This window comes from Pteropus alecto, unplaced genomic scaffold (genome assembly GCF_000325575.1).
Source record: "Pteropus alecto unplaced genomic scaffold, ASM32557v1 scaffold100, whole genome shotgun sequence".
NCBI lineage: Eukaryota > Metazoa > Chordata > Mammalia > Chiroptera > Pteropodidae > Pteropus > Pteropus alecto.
The window spans coordinates 2,493,568-2,499,988 of record NW_006430723.1 but is presented as its reverse complement, the minus strand read 5'-3'; positions in this window follow the sequence as shown (position 1 = coordinate 2,499,988).

Here is a 6,421-nt window from a genome sequence, read left to right as displayed (position 1 = left end):
TTGCTCCCTCTCTGTCAACTAGACTTTCTGCTAAAAGTTAAAAAGTTGACCCTAAATGACCTCAAGAGCAAGCAATAAAATGTTTTGCAAGCTACTACTAAGAATGTTCAGAAAATCAACTTTTGACCAAATCAACACAGGCCATTGTATTCTACCCTCATACTTTTTATCTCAGAAAGGGCAAAACAAATTTGAATATCTAGCACTTTTATTAGAGTGCCCAGCAATAATCTTGAGCCATGCAACATCATTAGACTACACCTGAATAAAGCAGGTCTCAGAAGAAGCATTACTTAGAAACACCATTTAAAAAAAAAAAAAAACCCATTTCATAGAGTATTCTCTTCCAAAGTAGCACACAATGAATCATTTCTTCTGATTGTCTCATCCAGGAAGAATAAATCATCTAATCTCGGAGAAGATGTCAAAATACAGGGGGAAAATAAACTGTCTGGCATACTTACTCAAATGCCTCTACCTGCTTTAGATTTGGCTAGGGATTTCTTTTCCTGAGGAGAGCTTAGAGATTTTATTCCATTGTTAAAGATAATTGAGCACAAATGATTAGGACCATCTCAGGGTCTTGCACAACAAACTTTATTTAGGTTGTGTCTTACTCATTTATCTGTCAAGTCATGGCTTTTTCAAGATATGATACAGTCCTTAAAGTTAAATTTTCCATCACCTGACACAAAAATGCATATTCAAAGATGATTTATCACAGTGTTCGTTTGTATGTCAGTCTTCCTCTCACCCTAATATTACAAAAGTGAGAGAGCGTTGCTGGTGTGTCCGACCTCGCTGAGAAAAATGTCTTCGACACTAACATCTCTCTATATGTTCTACCAGGGCATTGGATAAAATGCCAAGAAGCTGTGATCTTAAAGTAATTTAAAAATAGTTTAATTAAAATGACATATAAACTGTGCCTAAGGGGGGGGGGATGCAATTTAACTAAACAAATTTATGCCAAAAAATTGCACTTAAAAATCTACTTGAGAAATAATCAATTTTAAATAAATTTGCCACCTCAAAAAGTGAACTAATTGAAAAAAATTTATTTTTATGTTTCCTACAATAAAGTAGGAAATTACATATGTGTGTCTATTTTAAATGAGTACTAATGTCTGTAGTTAAAGGGAAGTGCCAATAAAATCCGGGAATAGTTCATTTTTCCCAGCAAAGAAAATTGGGATGTAGTAATCCTTACCTATACAGGCTTGGTTAATTAATGTTTGCAGAGGGCTCTGAGTTCCTGCAATAATAATCTCCATAGAAAGATGAAACAGACTGTTAGGAACATCCAAGTTAGCCACTTGGAAAGGCTATCTTAAAAACGAGGGTTTCAACCGCTAAAAAAAATAAAATGATACTTTCCTGTGGGTTACCATCAAAGACACTTCCAACTCACCAGTTCCAAAGAAAAAAAAGAAACATTAAAAAAATATATAGGATAAAGAAAATATTCACTTCAGCAGCACCTCACACTCTCCCGAAACAGTAGGCCCCTACACCAGCTGTTCATTGTTTGATTCCTTCCAGTGGGGCTCTGAGTTCAGATAGGTGTTATAGGATTAGTTACTGTTAACTGGTTAATATTCAAGGGTGGACTTTCCCCCAAATGTATGAATTTAATAAGAAAGCTATTTGAGATGCATATAAAACATACTTCAATATTCCTTTTTAAATAAAGGTACTCCTCTCTAATGCTATCATTCTAGGCACATAGACAGTCTTGCCTTATTATTGTTGTTGCCTGGCTATTACTGCCTGATTATTATGAGTGTTAGATAAAATAATTCCTGATCTAAATGACAGGTTATGGAGAGAGAAGATTTGCTGATCTTTGACAGTATCTAAAAAATAGGCGTATTTTTTTTCTAAGCCAAGTTCTCCTACCCAATGTCATTACACTAATTCTGACTTCCTTTTTAAATCAAATTCTTTCTACATGAAGAGAATATTTTGATAGACAGAGCTCATAGTGCATAGGATTTAAAAACAGGCAATTGATTCAAGGATCAGAGCCCTCCCTGATTGCGTTTCAGTTCTAGCTAAAGTCACCAATTACTGGATTCTCGGGAGACTAGACCTTACAATGCGTTTCCTGACCCCAAGAGGATTTAGATAAGCTCTGGATAAGTTTTGTTCTGTGACATGAGCACCAAGCTGCTTAGCAGCAAAAATGTTTCCCCTCTCTAACACATCAACCAACATTTCCCCAAGATTTATGAAGATGCAATAGGACGAGGGTGCTGAGTGTCTCAGTGAGAGAGCAGTTTTCACTACATTAAGTTTAAGAACCTTAGGCCATTTGCAACCTCTTCTGAGTTCTTTCTTTCCTAGGTTCAAGGATGGAAGGGACCCTGCAGGTGTTTCTGCTCTTCCCTTCCCCAGAGGTATGGGCAGCACCAGCCAGACAGGGCTTAGGAAAGGTAAAAGTTCTCAGTTCCCGAAGGTGTTTGTCTGCTTAATCGTCATGATGCGGGTACAGCATCTATAAGAAGAAAGCCAGTAACATCTCTGAGTACCGATTACACACCAAATGTCTGAGGAGAGGCAGTGTGGTTGTCAAACCATGGCCTCTGAAGTGAGACTACCTGGTTCAGATCCCAGCTCTGCCAAATCCTCTCTGAACCTCTGTTCCTAGTTTATGAAAAAGAATGATATTAAAGAAAGAATCTGATTGGATATTGTGATGGGTGAATAGGAGAACATCTCAGAAATTTAGAAGAGGACCAGATGCATTGGAAGCTCTCAATAAATCTTAGCATGTATGCAAAAAAATAAAAATAAAAAATAAAAAAAATAAGTACTGTTATTCCCATTTTACATTGAAGAAATTGGATATCAGAAATGTTAAAATTTCTGGTAACTGGGATCATAGTAGTTAATAAATGGAAGACTTGAGATGTGAGTCTAGGACTGTTCCTTTGAAAAGCCCCTTCTCCCTGTGCCCTTGTCATGCTAATATTGACAGTCCATGCTAATATTGTTGACAGACTGTTGCCCAGCTCAGGGAGGGATCCAAGGGGAGGGAGATAGGTCATGGTGCCCAGGAAACCACAAAGAGAGGTTAATGCTCCAGAAGAAAGAATATAGTTTCCCCTCACTCCTCTTTTACAAAGCAGTTTCTCCTGAAAAGAATGTCACAGTTAAGGGAAAAATGAGGAAATTGGCATCAGGCTGAGCATATGCCACATGCTGGTTTCTGAGACACAAACTTTATGTGCTTCATCTCATCTACCTCTCACAATAGCATCCAATGTTGGTGTTATTATCCTCATTTTATAGATGAAGAAATGGAAGCTCAGAGAGGTAAAGCATTGGTCTCAAGGTTAAGTAAGGGCTGATTGGTGAAACTGAGGCTCTCCCACAGTCATCCCTATCTAATTTCCACTCCCACACTGCTTTCTGTGCAGTATCCTACCTAAATGTACTAATTCCTGAATGGAACTTAGCACAAATTGCTTCATTAACAATCTGGAAGTTACAATTCTAGCCAGACCTTGGGCTATGGGCAAAGATGGGACAGGCACCAAGGGCTCTGGAAATGCAGGGAAGGGGGTGGAGAGATTTATGGAGCAAAAAAAACACCAGCTCTCATTGTTACTTGCAGGCAATCAGAATACAACAGGCCACTCGCCATGCTGGATGCCAGAGAGGATTTAGAGTAACAAGCAGTTAAAAATAGATTTTGCCATTAATGCATTTCTGATTAATGCCTTCTGCTCCATTCAGAAGGAAAATAAGTTCATTTTCTTTTCAGAAGATCCACACCTTGGAGATTCTATAAATAAAGCTCTTAATTTAACTTCTGTGAAGGAATGGTAACATCTCTTTGAGTGAAATTACTACCTTTTAGAGGCGTTATCGCTCCCTGCTTGCCTCTGCTTCCTTGAACACTCATTACCCTTTCCCTGGATAGAAAACAGTTTTGTACAAGGCCCCAAAATGCCGAGCGTCCTTAGGTTGAAGGGTGTTTGTTCACTGAGCCCATCTGACTCAGCAGTGACGTTTGTGCAGAGGAAATCTCTCTTTGCCTGTTTTACTTAGCTTTGCTCTCCCTCCTCTTTCAATTGAAGGAGTATGATTTTTCTTTTCTACTCAAGTTATATTCAGAAAGCAAAGGAAATACAAAATTATTTGGTTATCCTTTGCATCTTTCTGCTGCATATTTCACAGGAAATCTTATTATTAAAATAAGAATATTATTCGTGATCTATTAAAATAGATTTAGGTTGATCAAAACCCACTGTGGGAAGAGTGAAATAAAAACTGCATCCTGCAGCAAAAAGGTCAATTTTGTTGAGTTACAGCACAGAACACATTGTCAATTGAATGATGACCAGAGCAGTAAATTCTGGAGATTCTTGGGGGAAAATATTTCTTACTCTCTTGGTTGGAAAAACTCATGGTGTTCCAGGGTTTTCTTTGGTTGCCTTGAACAATTAAAATATCAAAGAATGTTGGGGATCGGGTGCCAGATCCTGCCACTAAGGCCTTCCAGCATATGCTTGATGGGCCTTGTCATGGGGGGCTGTCACAGGAAAGGTGCCCAGCATTTTGAAACTTCTTTTTCTCAGCCCTTTAGAAGAAGGAGAAATGAGGACTCCATCAGCATCCCATCACATATAGTATGATAGAATACGGGCCCAGAAAGCCTCTGGGCTTCTTTTCATATCTTGCACCAAAATAATTAAACCCTTCATCGATCGCCATCTGCCTCTGTTCTGACCTAAAAGTGAGAGTCGAGCAGCACTCAGTACCAGTTTCTCAATTACCCAGTGTCACGGCGTCACGAAATAATGGTAATTACAAAGATTTTGATTTTCCGCAGTGAGGAAGAAAATAATCCAAGGACCCTTACAGCTACCGCTGTGGAAGCCAGACACAGTCGCTCACAGATGAAACTTAGTTTTATCTCCAGATCCCACTGGAAGAGATTTGCCTGATTTAAAACAAAATAGAACCAAATAAACAAAATATCTCCCCAACATAAGAGAGAGCTCGCTGTTTACTCACTGTGTGACCATAGGTAAATTGTTCCACTTTGGTTTTATCTTACAGTGGAGTTAGGAAGATATCTACATCATAGGACAGTTGTGAGAAAGAGATGAGTACTTAGAACTGTGCCAGGCAACTAGTTATTCACGTGTTACCTGTTACCTTTAATCTTTCATATCGAGGCATGTCTATACTGTAGATACACACAGGAATGACAGCCCGAGTGTGCATTCATCCTTGACTCGCCCACCCCCTCTCTAACACTGCAATGTGAATAACTATCTGAGCTTGATTTTCCCCTCTTCTAATAAACTGACCACACATGCCTCTACCACAAGGGATATGGTAAAAACCACCTCACTGGCTGTTCCCACAAGGTTCTGATGCTCCATGGAGTGACTGATATGAAAATGAATTTGCTAAATTCAAAATCCAATGTGACAGCCGTGCAGACCACAGCTCTACCTGAAAATATTAAATTGAAGCATGAAGTAATGTTTCAATATTATATTTTCAATGAGCTGAGATTTCATAGATTAAAATTTTAAGTAACAATGCCTGACTGTAACAATTCAGATTTTTGTTGTTGTTTACGATTTTTATCCTTTTAAGTTTTTCTGAGGATTTTTCTGTGCAGCAGGCTAAATAAATGTTAGCTTAGCTCCATGTGCAACTGCCTATCAGGGGATTCTGTGAATGACTTAGTGCCTTAGGCACAATGAAAAACTATTTATGAGTTTTCCAGGGATCTACTATAGCCAAATAAGGCTATGCATGAGAGGATCTTATTTAAAGCTAAGTTAATCAGCCAAAGAACAGTGCTAGAAGGAAAGAAAGTGACAAAAGTAAGGGATGGGGAAGGTCCATGTCCGGATGGGCAAGCAGCAGCAGGTCAACGCTTGAGGGCCAGGCAGAAGGGAACACGTTAGCACTAAAGATACTCTTCTTTGTATTAAATCACACCAGTGCAGATGAAATGAAAGGTGAGCCATGGGAAGCTAACCCAGCATGAGTCAGTGTTTCACAGCTCCCAGAGCTATAGAACTCAGTCAACAGCACTGGACTGTGAGCCAGAAGAGCTTAACATCACCTCAGAAAGGTTCCCTCCAGACATTCTTTGTGTTGGAAGTCCTAAAGTCTAAAGTCATTAGACATTTCCAGCAAGCAGGCTGATCAATTTTAAAATACCTCATATCTCGTTCTTTAAAATGCCTAGAAAGCTGTTGTCTTCTAGTTTAAAAATAGGTAATAGCATGTAACACACTATTAAATATATGTATTTTATTTACATGTTATTTATGTTACCCATACAGCCTTACTAATTGCCACGTCCTTTATCTTTAAGAGTTATGGGTTGGATCTTGGTGCATGAGGCTTAAGGAACAACGTCTAACCTCACACACATACTGAAAGA